The following is an 18,583-nucleotide window of genomic DNA, read 5'->3' as shown; positions in this document are numbered from 1 at the left end:
GTATTTAAGGAACTTTAGTATTTCACAAAGTATCCTCCCCTACACTGGGAACCATTTGACAGCATGTTGAACAGCTAACAGCTCCAGCCTCTGAATGTATTACACATTCCTCACAGTCAAGCTTCTCATCAGTATATTCCAATATAGCTATGAAAGACATTAGTCCATCTTATCGGCAAACTCACTTCAGGTTTTAGCAACACATGCCCAAAATTTCCTTTGTAACAAAATATGCCCCAGGGAGAAAGACATTCTCTACAAGTAAATCTCTGTTCTCCTGCTTTGTCCTGGCACACCAGGCGTCATTGGGCCTGTACTGAGTCGCTGAGATGAACCAGCCCTGCAGCTGTGCCCAGCCTGCCCACCCCCTGCTGATTTGCATGTTTGCAGGGCACAGCCCCCTGCCCTAGACACTTAATAGGCTGGTCACTGGTGCAGGCATCAGTTCTTGACAGGACACAGCATGGACATGAGGACCCCCGCTCAGCTCCTGGGCCTCCTGCTGCTCTGGCTCCCAGCTAAGGAGGGAAAACACCAGAGATTTACTCAGCCCATGTGGACAGTCCTGCCTGGGTCCTCAGGGAAGTCATCTTATAACATGGTTAATTGTGACAATATTTGTTTCCCTGTTTCCAATCTCAGGTGCCAGATGTGACATCCAGATGACACAGACTACATCCTCCCTGTCTCCATCTCTGTTGGTGTCACTTGTGGAGCTAGTCAGGACATTAGCAATATTTAGCCTGGTATCAGCAGAAACCAGGGACATCCCCCATGCTACTGATCTATTTGGCATCCACTTTGCAATATGGGGTCCCATCAAGGTTCAGTGGCAATGGGTCTGGGACAGATTTCACTCTCACCATCAGCAGCCTGCAGGCTGAAGATGTTACAACTTATTACTGTTAGCAGTATTACAATTGGCCTCCCACAGTGTCACAAGTCATAAGATAAACCACCCCAGGGAAGCAGGTGTATGAGGCTGGGCTGCCCCAGCTGCAACTCCTGGTGCCTCCATCTGCTGAGGGCATTTCTCAGAGGGAGCCATGCTCTGAAAGTCACTGGAAGGTTTGGTAACTTAGGGGTTAGGCAACTCCTCTGATAACTTTCTTTCCTCTTCTTCAGCCCCTGTAGCACAGACGTGAGAATACATCTCTTGATTTAATTAAGGAATGAGATTATTACAACAACAGATGCTCTAGGTCATGGCATTAATCAAGGTTTATGAGAACCTTGCCAAATGAGAAGGCACTGTAGATACTCCAAGAAGGAATTATTTTAATACAAGGAATTAATATCCAAACTACAATCTTTAAGGATTTATGGCAGTGTCCTGCTCAATTTCCTGTTTCTGTAACAGAATACGAGAGACTGGATAATTTCTAAACAATAGAAGGTTATTTGGCTTATGGTTCCGGATGCTGGGAAGTTTAAGAGCGTGGTGCAGGTATCTGACCCCATGCTGTGCCTGACACACTGGATATGCCAGAGCTATAATGGCCTCCTCACCTTGTTCAGCTGAGCCGCTGATTTTACTTCAAAGCTGAGGTAAATCCATGTGGCTGAGTCACTGTCTTTTGCCACACTCATTATTTCCACTTGAAAGAAAAACAAAACCAAAGACCAGCATGGATCCAGACAGATTCCATATTGCAGGATCAAAGGAAATGGCCTTTGTCCAAGCATCACACTCCACACAGCCACTGCGGCTCTTTCCTGACCCACTGAGTTCACCCAGCTCCTCCTCAGTCCTCACTCCCATGGCAGGGGAAGTGCAGACCTGAGAGCAGTTCTTCAACTGGGCACAGACCCTTAATAGTCAGCTCTGTTTACACGCCCAGAATCGTCCTTTCATCCATTTCATTTTGTTTATCCTTGTTAAAATGCCCACTAGGTTGTCTCTTTTTTTTTTTGTTAGAACTTCTTCCTTCTTTGATATAATTCAACTACATAATCCTAGGTTAAAGGGTTTCCTTTTATATTCTTGGCATATACCATTGCCCAATGACTTAGGGAGTTAACCCCTTGCCCCACTTGTCAAATTTCACCTGAATCTCATTCTGAAGGAATGTGTAGAGATGGAGGAGAATGCCTTAAATTCTGGAATTGAGATTCTTCAAAGAGGTACAGATCTGTGTACCATCCCCCTGGAATCAGTAAGGACTAAGCCATGATCAAGATATTTAATTGAGTATTCATAGTTTTAATGCAATTTGCTTGGGTCTGGTGGGAAATTAACAGTAACATCAGTTTCATCTCCATGTTTTGATCCCACTGTTCCTAGCCCACTCCAGCTTCCATGCTGTTGCTCCACCATAGCCATTGCCTGAAGAAGCTTCAGGTACAATTATATGGCTATGGCTCCTAATGAGATTTCAAGTCCAGCCTGAAATTATGTCTGACTCTACAGCCTTTAATGAATACTCTGCTTAGTACTTAATAACCATTAGACAAAGAAGGCAGTAGAAGTACTAAGAGGAGCCCCAGATAATGATTAATTTTAATTTTTCTTCATTAGTAATATAAGCATTTGGATTTTGAAAGTTCCCTGTTAGTGTTATGCTAAATTGTATACTACAAATGCTATTTCCTGAATCATGAAAACATCAGGAAAGTACTGATTATGATAATTAGAGCTAGAAAGAATGTCAAATTTTGCTGCTATTTAAATTGTTTCTAATTCATATATTTTAATTTGGCAGAAATAAATATACCTAATTATCATGTACAGTATGATGTTTTGAAGTGTATATACATTGTGAAATGACTAAATCTAGCTAATTAAAATATATGTTATTATTTTTGTGGTGGGAGCACTTGACATACACTATTAGCATTTTTTAGGAGTACAATATGTCATAATTTATTATAGTCACCAGGGTATATAACATATGTCTTAAACGTGCTTTTATCACCTAACTGTATTATGTACCCTTTGACCAACATCTCCTCAACCTATCCCCTGCCTCCCCTGTGGCCACCCCATCCTCTGGTAATCACCATTCTACTCTCTATTTCTACGAGATCAAATTTTCAACCACATATGAGTGAGATCAGGTAGCATTTGTCTCTCTCCACCTGGATTATTTCACTTTCCATAATGTCCTCCAGGTTTATCCAACACATTTCTTTTGTTTTTAATGACTGAATAGTATTCCATTTTGAATCCAGCTGTCTTTATCCATTCACCTGTTGGTGGATGATTGGGCTATTTTATATACTGGTTATTGTGAATATTCTGTAGTGCTATAAAACAAAGAGTTCTGAAACATCTGACACACTGACTGTATTTCCTTTGAATATACACCCAGTGTGGGGACTGCTAAATCATATGGCTGTTTTTGCCTTCTGCTTGGTTCCAGGTGAATGGGGGGAGAGGTATGAAGTCTGAGTCTCTTAAGGTCTGTTAGGAGTCTTTCGCTTCTCTGTAGCCCTGGGAACGATCTCATACACATATTTGAGTTCTGGGATATCACAGGGATAACCGTGGTGCTGTATGTTTGTTTTTGGTTTTCTATGGAGCTGGTGGGAGTGAAGCCAGCTTACTTCTAGGCCTCCATTTTCAGACTGGAAGCTGCCTGCCCAGGGGTTTTAAAATGTTTGGTCCATGACTGACGGACCAAAGTCATAGAGATGGGTACCCAGGTTCACAGCATTGACAGGGCTGGCTGATGAAGAAACATGGACTACTATGGGCTCTACTTATCAAGAACACCCACAGGGAGGAAGTGGAAGATGAGAATGGATGTTAGAAAATAGGTATGATCCAGAGAAATGGGAAGGAGAAGAGAAAAGAATCCAGTTATGAAAAAAATACCATGAAGTGGAAATGCAGAAAGTCAGACCAGGAGAGTGAGCACAGCAGCCTGGCTGGGGAGTGGATGGGTTAGAGAAGCAGACTAAGGTATGATGGAGATGGGCTTGATGCTAAATACTGAGGACTGACCCTGGGAAAGCCCCTAATATGAGAGAGTTGAGCTCCCCTTGAGACTTGCACATTCCTCTATTGTAGGCAGAATGGGGACCAAAGACCCCATTCTTGGCAAGTAAAAACACCCCCGGAAAAAGGGAAAAACAGAGAAATAAGCTGAGCAAGGTGGAATAAAAACAGGTTAGCTAGTTTACTTTTAAACCAGCCATTAAATTCCTTACCTGAGCAGTTTCTGCTTTTCCTAGACCCTGGCCTGTAGGGGATACAGCTTATAAACACCCCTGCTGGGTCTGTGAACACTCTGAAGAAATAATGGCTGCAGAGTAAGCTGCATGCAAGGCCTGTCAAGAAACATTAACATTTCCTGCCCAGTCAACAGCCAAAGCATTTGCATTATATCCAGGGCAGAGATCAAGGGAACAGCTCTAGCCCTGTAATATGGGCAGGAGGGTTTGTACCCCCTTATCACAGAGGAAGACACCTCTGAGTGGTGATCAGAAGAAAATTCTTCTCTTCCACTGATGCTTCAGAGAACTGATACAGTGGCATCTATTCTACAATGAACTAGTGAAGATTAACTTCCTCTAAGGAATCTGTGTGTGTGACCACAAATAGGAGGCTTCCCCCACACAAGGCTCAGGTTTTGGATTTCTCAAGGCTGCAGAGACACTTAAAGTTAATGATTATAGATTAGCATAAGGGCTGACATGCTTACTCAGAGACACTGATGATATTTTTGTTACCCTTCTCAGCTTACCTTCTGGGCTAAATGAGCAAATAGCTGAGTGGAACAAACACTTGGGACCATTTTGCTGAACCCCATAAACCAGCAAGGGCCCCATGTTTCCCACCTTATGTGTGTCCTGTCTCTTTATCTCTTGTCACTTCTAACTTTACTTTTCTTCCATAGTCACCAGTGCCACAGGTCTTAAAGGACCCTGTCCCTTGGGCAGGACCCTGGAATTCCATGACTGAGCCAGCAGACCATCCATCCTCTCACACAGATAAGGGGGAAACAGGCTGAGCAGGAAGGAGGTGGCAGCTGACCGAGACCTGGGCAGGGGTTTTGTGTATGAGTCTGATGCACTGTGGGAGTGTGTCTGTGCTACTGCTGACAGTAGTAAACTGCCCCATCTTCAGCCTGGAGGCCTGTTTCAGATTTATCACTAAAAACTGGTAGAAAAGCCCAGGTCCCTGAGTGAGTGCTCAAGAGATGACTAGCTTCAGATCCTGTCCTGGTTTCTGCTGTGGCTAAGTAGTTCTCTTTAATGGAGTTGGATAGAAACCTCTGGCCTGGCTTGCAGCCAATGGTGACCCTCACTCCTAAAAACCAGGGAGCCTGGAGACTGTGTCATCACAGTATTGACAGAGGCACCTTGTTTCTGGGAAATCCTAAAATGGTGTAGACAAACCACTCTCCAAACTGGGATGGTGCCAAGAGACCAAAGAAATGGCCTAGACCAAACCAACTTTGGGAGTTAGATGAGTGTATCTGAGCCTACAGAAATAGTCAAGATAGCAATCCTCTGGGCCCTCGCTGCAGGGGGCTGCAGTTTTTTAGAGAGTGAGATCTGCACTGCCTGCCTTTTTGTGGATCCTTAAATTTCTTTCTCTGCAACTTTATATTTACAAACAATCCAGGTTCAGCATACATAGTACTTCCCATCAGGCTGGTACTTTATTCTTAAAATTAACTCACATAGCTTTCATTTAATGGGATGAACAGATAATAAACAAATAATATTTCTTAGTCCCACTCCTTCCCTGCTCCCCTGATACTAGTCCCCTGGAGTGATACCATTAATCAAGGCAAGTGGGGCATGGGAGTCCAGTTCCAGTTTGTATAAGCTCACCCTCAGCATGGACAGAGTCAGAGAAAAAGTGAATAATTCAGTGAGGTAGAACACCGTAGTCTCATTAATTGCCAGATATCAAAATCATGTTTTGATCACAGATAGTGATAAATCTTTCAATTTGTCATGTCCCTGCTGATGTTTTTGTTACCCTCCTCAGCTTACCCTCTCGGATAAATGAGCAAATGGCCGAGTGGAACGAACACTTGAGACTATTTTGCAGAACCCCCTATGACACCAGCCAGCTCAGGGACTATAATCAGTGCTCGAACACTGTATATGATTTTAGTAGAGTCTTTCATAGTATGTTTAATACTCAACTTGCAGTAAAGATGATTTTCTTCCTCTTTATTCAATTTATTTCATGAAAAATGAAATTTTCCAGGCAAAAGAGAGAAAGAAGGCATTTTCTTTTTCTTCCTCAGGTCCATAGTTACTTCTTGAAACTCTGACTTAACTTTCCCTCCTGTATTTGTTAGCTCAGAGTTCTGGTCTCAGGTGGGAGAGTGAACATTGATATTCTTTCATCCAGATCAACTATTTTCTCCTTCTCAAGCTTTCAATTACTGTTTAGTTTTGGAAATACTTATTTCAAGCCAATTCCATGGATGGAATGTAGGACAAAAATGTCATCTTTCAGAATCATGGTCTGTAGTGACAGGCGGATTGGCTGTTGCCTAAACTTGTCTACTTAGTCACAATCTCAGAATTCCTACTGGAATTTGAGGAATGAAAGCTATACATGAACAAGGACTATATAACACCAGGATCTACTGGCATCCATTCTAAAGGTTCCTTTAGTATGGAACTTGCTGAGAGGTAGGAATAAACTGGATTTTAGTGGTAAAAATAAGTAACTAAATCAATCCTTCTATTAAAACTTCTCTGGGCTTTTCATTAAGTATCAGAAACACCTTTACTAGTCAATGTAATGTTACTTGAAATTTCTGCTCATTGAAACTTAACATTTGCCAAAAGTTTGTAACCAGAAGTAACATAATTTGGTATTGAAATTGGAAACATCAACATATTATTTTTTATCCTGCAAAGTCAAGTCCTAGAAAATGCAAAAGAATCATTTTTTAAAATGGTGAATTCTTAACCAGAAAATTGTAGGTCAATATTGTATATAAGAGAAATTTCTGGGGAGAGAATTCACCATTTCATAAGGTTATCAGTTTTTTTAAACTTAATTAATTTAATTAATTGTTGTTTGACAGAGAAAGAGTCTAATCAGCATATTGCTAAGATGGGAGAAATTTCTCCAGTCTGCCTCCTCAACAATTCAGGAGAAAGGTTTTCTAAAAGAAAGTTTGGTGGGCAAAGGATTAGGCAATCATGGTCTACTAATTACTGAGTTTAAGGTGGAAGCATCAGTCCCTGGGAGCCAGGCTGGGTGGGTCAGCCAGTCCACTGGACTATAAAATAGGTTCTTGGGTCGGGGGGTGGGGTCACAAGATCAGTTGAGCCAGTTTCCTGCTCTGGGCTGCCAATCTGGATGAGCCAGCCAATCCATTGGAATGCAGGACCTAGAAGATATTTTTTAAATTATTTTTTATTAAATCATAACTTTGTACATTGATGCATTTATGGGGTTCAGGGTACTGCTTCCATATACAATGAACTTCCAGTTCAATGTTACATTGAACTAAGTAACCAATCCATCACAATTATACTCATTTCTTAATAGTTTTGAAATTACCATTGCATCATGCACATTAGGTGAGGTCCCCCCAAATACCCTCCCTCCTTTCACATCCCCCCTCCCCTCCCTCTTCTCTTCCCTTCTGCTTTGTGTACTATAGTTATGTTTTGCCATTCATATGAGTGTGTAGGTGGTTTTATGTTTCCCTTTTTATTAAATCATAGCTGTGTACATTAATGCAATCGTGGGGTACAATGTGCTGGTTTTATATACAATTTGAAATATTTTCAACAAACAAGTTAATATAGCCTTCACGGCATTTTCTTAGTATTGTGTTAAGACATTTATATTCTACATTTAGTAAATTTCACATGTACCCTTTTAAGATGCACCGTAGGTGTGGTCCCACCAATTATCCTCCCTCCACCCATCCTTCCCCCTCCCCTCCCCTTCCTATCCCCTTTCCCCATATTCTTGGGCTATAATTGGGTTATAGATTTCATATGAAAGCTATAACTTGGTTTCATAGTAGGGTTGAGTACATTGGATACTTTTCCTTCCATTCTTGAGATACTTTGCTAAGAAGAATACGTTCCAGCTCCATCCATGTAAACATGAAAGAGGTAAAGTCTCCATCTTTTTTTAAGGCTGCATATTCCAAGAGTGGATGCTGCCTATGGAGACAGTTAGAAATCTTTACAAACACCAACTATGAGGAGAAAGTTAAGAACCTTTATTGCCATCAAGTGTGTAAGTCCAGAGTAGCAGACAGGGGGACAGTGGCTAATTACTATCATTATTTTTTGGTGAGCCTGTGCCTTATTTTTAGCTAGGCCCTTATCACAGTTCTTGCCTTGCATCTCACTATTAATCTGTAAGAGCATTTTAAACCCCCCACCCCAGGCTTTTACCCAACCTCATTACTGAGGTGTAGGCAAATGAGAAGAGAAAGGACAGAAAACTATTCTGGGTCCTTCCAGCTGAGAAGAGATGGAGTTGGGGTTTAGCGGAGGGTGTGAAAGCACTATGCAGTCATCTGCAAATATTCACAGGTGCTGGGTTTGGGATCTAAGGCATGATAAGAATATTAGCATTCTTACTGACAGAGGTAGCACAATACTTAAGTGAACAATGGGTACAGGGTACATAATACTCGGCTTTAACAGCCTCTGTAGAACTTATCTGAAGTTCTGGGCAATCGAAGTAAATAATTTCCAAAACAAGTCAGGTGTGGAGTCACTGATAGAGTCCTCTTGTACTCACACAGCTTATTGGGAAATTTTTGAACTTGAGTTTCAGCTTTTCCTGAGGTATAGCAGGTAGTGTTTAATATTGTGCAGGCTCCCTCTTATTTAGCCAACAGGAAATCTAGTGCTGCCGAACTGGCTAGTCAAGGAAGCTTTGCTGAGTTTCAAGGCTTTTGCAGTTTTTTCTGAGATTGCAGACAAATTTCTAACCATGTCTCTGTTGGAATATTCTCTATAGAGGAGGACTAGTACTTCCAGAAAGTTTTGCCACCAGGTGTCCTGGTATTTTCCTGGCAACTCTCTTATCTTAAGAGGGCTATGGGGAACTTTATCTGGAGACTCATAGCCTGAAAAGAACCCAGTAGTTGGTTCACATGGCAGGCAAATATCAAAGACTTAAAAACAGTAGATAAGCTAGAATCTAATGGCAAGTAGACTATAGATTTTTATTTTTAACTATATTTCTCTTTCTCTAGTTTCCCATTTTTATTAAAGAATTATCATAGTAGGATCAATTTGCCTGTCCTAATAATCTTTAACGTTATTATAGTTGTTCTGATTATTTGCATGAAGTACAGACAGAATAATTATTACTCACATAGGCTTTTCTTTTAAAATTGACTTTGCTAGAATGTTTTTCATGAGGAATCTCAGATTATACTTCAACGCCAGTGAAGTCAAGCCCAGGATTTATCTGGGTCATTAGATACCCATTTACCTGCGTAAACTCCATTCTTGAGGCTCCAAAGTATCTTGGGATTCCTGGACCTCTCAGAAAGTGGCATTCTTTACTCCCCACGGATCAGAAATGTCATGGATGAGGTATCCGGCCAGTTTGTTCCAAGCATTTTTTTATTGGCCTTATAAAAATCAACCTTAATTTCTTTTTTTTTTTAATGGGTTTGTTTTTTTAATTAATTTTTTTTTTTTTATTGTTGGGGATTCATTGAGGGTACAATAAGCCAGGTTACACTGATTGCAATTGTTAGGTAAAGTCCCTCTTGCAATCATGTCTTGCCCCCATAAAGTGTGACACACACCAAGGCCCTAACCCCCTCCCTCCTTCCCTCTTTCTGCTTCCCCCCCATAACCTTAATTGTCATTAATTGTCCTCATATCAAAATTGAGTACATAGGATTCATGCTTCTCCATTCTTCTGATGCTTTACTAAGAATAATGTCTTCCATGTCCATCCAGGTTAATACAAAGGATGTAAAGTTTCCATTTTTTTTTAATGGCTGAATAGTATTCCATGGTATACATATACCACAGCTTGTTAATCCATTCCTGGGTTGGTGGGCATTTAGGCTGTTTCCACATTTTGGCGATTGTAAATTGAGCTGTAATACACAGTCTAGTACAAGTGTCCTTATGATAAAAGGATTTTTTTCCTTCTGGGTAGATGCCCGGTAATGGGATTGCAGGATCAAATGGGAGGTCTAGCTTGAGTGCTTTGAGGTTTCTCCATACTTCCTTCCAGAAAGGTTGTACTAGTTTGCAGTCCCACCAGCAGTGTAAAAGTGTTCCCTTCTCTCCACATCCATGCCAGCATCTGCAGTTTGCAAATCAAAACAACCCTGAGATATCATCTAACCCCAGTGAGAATGGCCCACATCACAAAATCTCAACCTTAATTTCTTAACGCAGTCTGGGTACTTCTGAAAAACATACAGTTCCAGCCAAATCTTTGCTAAAGTAACCAGTGTCTTCTTGTCTTAGAACCAAAGAGATTCTTATTGAATTTATGCAAATGACTATATTATCATGAATTAAGAATACTTACAAATTTTGGAGAAATGAAGTAGAGAGAAAAATAAATGCTTCGAATTTTGCATTCACATATACACCTTGTTGTAAACTATAAATAGCTCCAAAGACAAAACACAAAAGGAATTAGCAATGTTTCAAATAAAATGCCATAATAAATTAATTCAGTTCCATGTAATTAATTTCTGTTCCATGTAAGGTTGAGTTAGCAATACTTACCGACATATCAGCTTTCTAATTAAAGTCTTAGATGTTTACTTTGTTTTAGTTCAATGGTATGTAATCTCCAAAACTATCGGGTATCTATATTCACAAGAATTTGTCAGTCTTTTCCATGACTTTCCTGGAAGAAGCAAACTTTGGACTATAGCCAGTTAAAAAAAATCTTTTAAGAAGAATCAAAGTAAAATAATAATTGTCTGTGGGTGACAAAAGTCTTAAAATAGCCATAGTTAAAGAGACAATCAACAAAGTCAGTTATTTTGTGGCAAACAACAATTTAACATAATAACTATAACTATTACTGACAACATTCACAGGACATATCAATATTTTATAATATCAGAGCATGCTTTGATAATATTTTTATACAAATACTATCTAAAGAAAGGTAAACACTATTTTATATTTGACAATGCTTTATATTCAGTTTTAGCACACCAAATCAACCTAATTATGTCTCTCTTAGACTTTCAGTGGCCCTAATATTTAAAAAAATAGTGTAAGGTCAGAACAACTGGATTTAGAATTTTGACTTTGGAGAGTCTGTCAAATATGAAAAGCGTAAAACATTTATTCAAATAGAATCACAAGTCAAAAGATTCTAAAAGTAAAACAGAAAGTAATTATATTTTAAATCATTAAAAATTCCTAATTTGAAGCATAAATTAAGTTTTTAAAAATCTTACTTACAATCCTATGACTTATTCAGGAATGAGCGCAGAAGGCAGAAAGAAGTTGAAAACACACATATACACACACTTCGTACAAATAATGTCAAAATCGGAAGCAGCATTAGTCGATAGATTTAATTAGCTGTATATGTTCACATATTCTACCATCTATTCTTCATCTTAACTTACATTATCTTTATCTCCTAAATAGGCAAAATGTTGCTTTGAGTGGAGATATTTAGAACACATTTTAGGGACTAGGTATAGAGTAACATTTCTCCACCCAGCAGAAGGTACCTGAGTCATCACAGACATCAAAGGCACCAGGAAATCTGTGAAGACCTTGGAATTTCCCTGGGTGCTGTTCAGACAGAGATTCTCTTTGCAGCCTCCACCTGAGGGCTTGGGACTCCCTGGCTTGTTACCCTCACAGCAGAGCAGGCTTCGTCTTCCTCCCACAGCCCCTTCGTCTTTGTTCTCTTTGCAACTAACAGCAATTTTCCAGGTGTTATGATCTTGATTGATCTTCATCCTACTTAGGGGAAATTGATCCTAAGTGGCCTATGTGATGCCCTGGTGACCTGGGTTTATCTTAACTCAGGCTCTAATTCCAGGGCCACTGTCTTTAGTTGGGGGGAAGCAGCAATGATCTATACCGAGGTCAGTGGGTCTGTCAGCAGCAGCCAGAGCCGTCACTCTGAGGACGTATAGAATATAAAACCCAGAGGCAGAGAGAAGGAAGAGTGTGGGGGATCCAGACCAAGAATGAGGTGCGGCCTGTCAGTTCAGTGGGTTTTAGAGACCTGTCATTTCTGGTCTTTGGAAAATGATGTATGTGTGAGGGACCCACCCTTTGGGGGAATATGGTGTCATCTGCAGGAAATCTCTTGGTCCTAAAATAGTAATAAGGATGGGCCAGAGCCATTTCAGAAGGCTAAGAATAGCATTCTTAGGCCCTGAAGAACTGCTTTCTTACTTTACAGATTTTGAAGATGCACTGAATAACTTTAAAGAACAGCACTGAGCATTTATTTCCCAGTGGAACTACCCTGTTTCCCCCAAAATAAGACAATGTCTTATTTTAAGGTGTGCTCCCAAAGATGCACTAGGTCTTATTTTCAGGGGATGTCTTATCTTTCCTGTAAGTAGGTCTTATTTTCGGAGGATGTCTTATTTTCGGGGAAACAGGGTATTTAAGTGTAAGCTTAAAACCTGATGGGCACAACCTTACTATGCCCATTTCCTACAGATCACGTTCTTCCACATCCCCCCACAGTGCGGGGATGACATCAGGTGATCAGTATAATACATGACTCCATCTAGTCCCCAGGTCTATTTTGAAATTTGAGAATTTTTCCAGTAACCTCTTTTGTAACAAATGATGCCATTCAGATTCATGTGTTGCCTTTATTGGCCCGTGCCTCTTTAGCTTCCTTCAAGTTGGAAGAGTTCTTCAGTCTCTCCTAGAATTTCATGAGTGTCAATTTAAAAAAATTGCACATTAGCTGTTACGCAGACTGTTCCTCAGTGTGGACTTGTTTTTTCCTCATGATTAAATTCAGCTAATGTGTCTTTGTCATATGTTAGTTTGCTAGGATTGTCTTAACAAAGTTCCAGAGCATGGGTGGCTTCAACAAAAACCAGTGCATGGTACCCCATGATTGAATTAATGTACTATTTAATAAAAAATGATTTAATAAAAAAGCTATGATTTAATAAAAAAAAAAAGAAATTTATTTTCTCACAATTCTAGAGGCTAAAGTTTAGGATCAAGGTGCCAGCAAGATGGATGATTTCTGAGGCTTCTCTCCATGGTGTACAGATGGTGTCTTCTTTTGCTTTATCATTGTTTTTCCTCCACCTGTGCCTGAGTTCCGATTTCCTTTTCTGGGAAGAACACTAACCATGCTGGGTTAGGTCCCAACTGAATGACTGCATTTTATTAACATCAATCTCCCTCTTTAACACCCTGTTGTCAAGCAAAATCACACTCTGGGTCACTGGATGTTACAGCATAACATATGAATTTTGGGAGGTCACAGTTCGGCCCATAACTGTCAGGAGTATCTAGAAGCGATGGTCTGCTGTTCTCCCTGCATCCTGTCAGGTGCACGGTTTCAATCCGCGTCTGATGATGTTCACTTGGCATCTGGACTAACGTGTCTGCCAGGATTCTCTAATGCAGTTTTTCTCCCTGTAGTTAATAAAATTTTGTGAATTTGATACTTTATGACTATCCTATTCCCTGTTAAAATGTCAGGATGAACTCATAAGTTCATATTCCCTTTCAAGGTAATCATTATGCAATGTTGGTACTCAGAATCCCTTACTTTTGGCTAATCATTGCCCCATTCAAATTTGTTACTATTTCCTTTTGCTATAACCTTATCATTCTTTGAATGTTTCCTTAGTTTCAAGATGGTCCATACTTATATTTGTCCTACCCTAGACCTAGAAAGAGACATTTCTCCAATGATATTAGTGGACAATGCTAGTTAGAAACAAAAATCTGGACATCCTGGGCACAATGTGGGACTGAGGTGTCATTGTTCCTAGACCAGGAAAAATTGTCTATTTATCAATCTCTCTATCCACAGCACAGACACATATTTATGTCTTGATCACAAAACACTACGAATTCACACTGGTATCACTAATTCCATTCCAAGATCACAGAGTTTATTCAAACAGTCCTCTTTCGTTATAGTAACTATTTTCCCGAATAGAGAGAATCTTGGCTCTAATTGTCATTAATACATCTATTTATAAATCATCCCCGCTGTTCTAAACCAGACCTTTATGTCATCATCCCCTACTCCTCCCTTGCCAACGACTGCACACACAGACCCTCACACCCTGATGCCCTTTCCATGGCCTTCACCATCTCTGCAGCCCCAGTGTGGTTGTCATCCTCACCCTGCCTGGGCTCTGACCCCTGCACTGGGAGTCCTTACCCACATGAATGCCTTCATCACCACACTCTCAGGGCCCCCACACCAGGTTGGCAGCAGCACCTCTCTTGTGTGGAGACACCCTCCTGCCCCACTGTAGCTCCAACACTTAGGAAGGGCTTCCACCTCCATTTCCTGAATGCTTCTGCCCTCAACCTGCTTGGTCCCACTGTCCTAAACCCAGACATTGAGAGCCGCCTTCTCTTAGGAACTGTAAGAGACTAGGTGATGGAGGAATGTGCAGGTTGAGGGACCACCATAGATTGAAGGGTGCCCATGAACACTGGCTCTGCAGAGGACTCTACGTCTGAAGGGAGTGGCTTGGGTTGAGGAGATGGAAAGCATGTATGATAATCTGAGGTACTCGGAGTACATCTAGAGTGAATATGTGCAGCGGTGACAGAACCAGGAAGGCAGCTGATGCTCGTTAGGTGAGGAAGGAGAAAATCCTTGACCTTGGCTGGCCTGATGGAAGGAGTGGGGCAGAGCAGTCAGAGATGGGGGAAGACAAATCACTTAGCTAGAGATGCAGGTTAAAGATGACACGCCGCCCTTCCTTACAAATCTGATCCCTACCATGCTTTTCCCTTACTCTTCTGCTTCATGGCATCTCTGGATGATAGTGATGACATTTTATCACACTGAGGGCATCAGAGAATCCAAGAAAAGATGAAGCCTCTCTGAGGTCAGTGATATCCAAAGGTACCAAATGCGAAGAGCTTGTGAGCTTTCCTGTGGTTTCTGGAGTTTGTGCCATCCTTGACAGATGATGCCACAGATTTAAAGGCAAAGCATGTCCTAAACCTTGAAAAGATAAAAATCACAGTCTCTTCACAGACGTTAAACATATTATGTCTTGTAGCCCCCAGGGGAAACATGTGCTCTGAAAGTGAATCTGTGTTGCCCTGGTCTGCTCTGAGACAGCTGGGCCGCTGGGGCTGTGGTGAGTCCCTGAGATGAGCCAGCCCTGCAGCTGTGCCCAGCCTGCCCACCCTCTGCTGATTTGCATGTTCCCAGGGCACAGCCCTCACCCAGGAGAATTATTAAGAGGCTGGTCATACCTTGCCCTGTGCAGGAGTCAGTCTCTCTCAGGACACAGCATGGACATGAGGGCCCCCACTCAGCTCCTGGGGCTCCTGCTGCTCTGGCTCCCAGGTAAGGAGGGAGAACCCCAGGGATTTACTCAGACAGTGTGGTCAGTTCTGCCTGAGTCTAAGAATTGATTAACTGTGTGTACATTTACTTTATATTTTTCCCATCTCAGGTGCCAGCTGTGCCATCCAGATGACCCAGACTCCATCCGCCCTGGCTGCATCTCTAGGAGACACAGTCACCATGACTTGCCAGGCCAGTCAGAGCATTAGTAGTTGGTTAGCCTGGTATCAGCAGAAACCAGGGAATTCGCCTAAATTGCTGATCTATGCTGCATCCAATTTAGAAACTGGGGTCCCATCGAGATTCAGTGGCAGTGGGTCTGGGACACATTTCACTCTCACCATCAGTGGCCTGCAGGCTGAAGATGTTGCAAATTATTACTGTCTGCAGCATAACAGTTGGCCTCTCACAGTGTTACAAGTCATAACATAAACCACCCAGGGAAGCAGGTGTGTGTGGCTGGGCTGCCCCAGCTGCTCCTCCACCTTCCTCCAGCTGCCGAGAACATTTCTCAGAGGCAGAATGTTCTAAAGGCCATAGGATAGTTTTGGTAGAAGGGCCCAGGAAGCCTCCTTTCTCAGCCCCAGCAGTGGAGAAAGAATGATATCTCTCTTGATTTTACTAAGAAGAGAGGTTGTTATATTTTAAAAGTCTGACTTATGGTACCACTTGGTAGTTCTCTAGCAAAAGAGAAACCACTTGTGATGCACTGAAACAAAAATTGTTTTAATCAAGGGAATTAGTGTCTAAAATACAATCCTACAAATCCTGGGGCATGTTTGGAAGGGAGGGCCTGGAAATGGGAGGACACTCTCATGCCAGAGCGCATCTTCCCCTGAAGGTGTGGGCTGCCTGACCACATGGTCCTCAGACCTGTGGGAAGCTGGGGTGGGGGTGCTGATGCTCTCAGCTGCCTGTGCACCTCATCAGGTAATCTCCATCCCCCAGCTCCATCCACGTGTCTGCCTGCAGGTTTCAACAAATATTAAATCTTTCCTTTTCTTCTTTCCATATGTGATGTGAGGGCCTGTCTTTCAGAAACTCTACAGAAAACCATATAGGAAAAGGGGTTCAGAGAAACATGCTTTTAAGTGATTGTGGTGGTGCGGAGTTGACAGCTGACAGCCCGTTGTTCACTACTGTCCTCACTCTCATTATCTGTCCACTTAGGGGATGATACCAGAATACACATAGATGTGCTTCCAAGTTTCATTACCAAGTCTAGGATTATAGCCAGAAAACTTCACTAAGTCACAGAGTAAACAGAAAAGATGAGTAAATAACATCTCAAATACATAGCAATCACTTGATAAACGAAGGGAAAATACATTTTGACAAATCTGCAAACAACAGAATCTCAGTGTTCCTGTCATATTCTTTTTCCTTAGTATGAAAATACCTTGCTACCCACAGTTGTCCAGCAGCCATTCGTGTCGTCAGCATCACTGAGCACAGTCCAAATGCAAAGCAGCAGGCTCACCTTGGACCCACTGGATGACAGCTTGCATTTAACAAGGTAACAGATGATCCAGAAAATTTAAGAAGCTGTGTTTTACGTGGTATATATTTCTGTGAAAGAGATTTTTTTCTGATGAGTCCATTTAAGAAAATATCTATTTAGAGCTGTATGTTGAAGACACCTAGCTTTATTAAACAATTCATAAAAATTGTATTTCAAAAATGTATTATAGATCGCAAAAATTGAAATATTTAATTATTTTCCCATTAACTGGTTATATGCCTTGATAACTCAAGTCAATGTTTTTAGGAACTTCAGAAATTTCCCTAGTAAAAGAATAAATTCAATTTATCTTCATCTCTTCTAGAGGTTATTTTACTTAAATTCATAGTATACCTGTGCAGCTTGATTTGTGGGTTTTGCTCATTCCCTCATTTCATGAAAATTCTGTATCTTAGATAGTCTCTAGTTCTTTAGGTTGGCTATAGATTGATTGGAATCCATAGGCTGAAGACAAGCTTAAAGACCTGCAGTGGAACTCCCCAGCTGAGCCCTGCCTTAATCAGGTAGGTAATTGTTACCATGAGCATCCCTGAACATTGAACAACACTTGTCATTATAAGGCACTGAGTTTTGAGTGGTTGGTTACAAGTTGTTATTATACAAAAGCTAACCAATACAATATTTACACATACAGATGTCTATATAGAATGATTGATTTTATTAAAATTGATAGCATAATTGATGAATGGCATCATTTTGTTAGAAAAGAAGTTACTGGAAAAATCCTCAAAATTTACAATAGACCTGGGATTAGATGGAGTCCTATATTATACTGATCACCTGCTTTCATCGTTGCATTGGCGTTATGTAGAAGAATGTTGCTTATACACAAAATTTATGGACACACTGTATATTCAACTTGAGTATGATGGATTATTTGAGAGAAAAGGAGAGAAAAAAACATTTTTTGAATGTTTACATTTAAGAGAGATATTGTTCAGAGGCAGAGCAAGATGGCAGCCGAGTAACAGCTTCCTTGCATCTGGGCACCGTGAGTCTGGGGAGATAGGACTCCAGGCATCTCTGGTTGGTGGGATCTGCCTATCATCACCCCTGAGAGGATACAGGGAGTCAGCGAGAGACTTCTGGACCCCAAGAGGAGGACTAAAACAGTGTAAAACCGGCAAGTGGTCGCGTGTGTTCAATCCGTCTAAACCCGCCCGCAACTGTAAGTTCAGTAGCAGCCAGACTGCAAACCATAAAGGCCTTACCTGTGAACTGTTTTGGTGTCTTTGGACTTGGCACTCAGCTGAACTGCCTTGGGGAGAGCCTGAGTGGGAGTGAGAAGAACTTTGGCCTTTGTCTAGGGCCCCAGTCTGAGCCGCTGAGCCAGATGGAGCTAATAGTGTTTTAGCTCTGGGTCACAGGCAGCCATTGTGAGCGATCTGCCCCAGCAAGCTCTGCCCTCAGGGTCGCAGAGCTAGAATTGGGTGGGAGCTGGTAACCCAGTGACCAAGTAGCCTAAGGGTGGGGTCTGAGCTGCCTTGCAGCCCTAACCCTCGGGGGCAGAGGGAGACCAGTTTTGGCACACAGGGTAAGTGGATAGCCACTTCAGCAGTGATTCCAGCGACAAGCACTTCCCTGGGAAAGCTTCTGCTCAGCAAGTGAACAAGTTCAAA

General features: G+C 41.5%; 1 pseudogene across 1 annotated transcript; it reads left to right on the top strand.

Annotated features, from left to right (window-relative positions):
* Positions 1 to 463: 463 nt before the first annotated feature.
* On the top strand, positions 464 to 954 carry LOC128584345 (immunoglobulin kappa variable 1-27-like; annotated as a pseudogene). The gene has a single exon (XR_008379677.1). The product of XR_008379677.1 is annotated as an immunoglobulin kappa variable 1-27-like (transcript).
* Positions 955 to 18,583: the final 17,629 nt, after the last annotated feature.

The sequence above is a fragment of the Nycticebus coucang genome, chromosome 4 (genome assembly GCF_027406575.1).
Source record: "Nycticebus coucang isolate mNycCou1 chromosome 4, mNycCou1.pri, whole genome shotgun sequence".
Taxonomy (NCBI): Eukaryota; Metazoa; Chordata; class Mammalia; order Primates; family Lorisidae; genus Nycticebus; species Nycticebus coucang.
The sequence above is the reverse complement of the archived record's forward strand: the minus strand, read 5'-3'. Positions and strand labels throughout refer to the sequence as shown.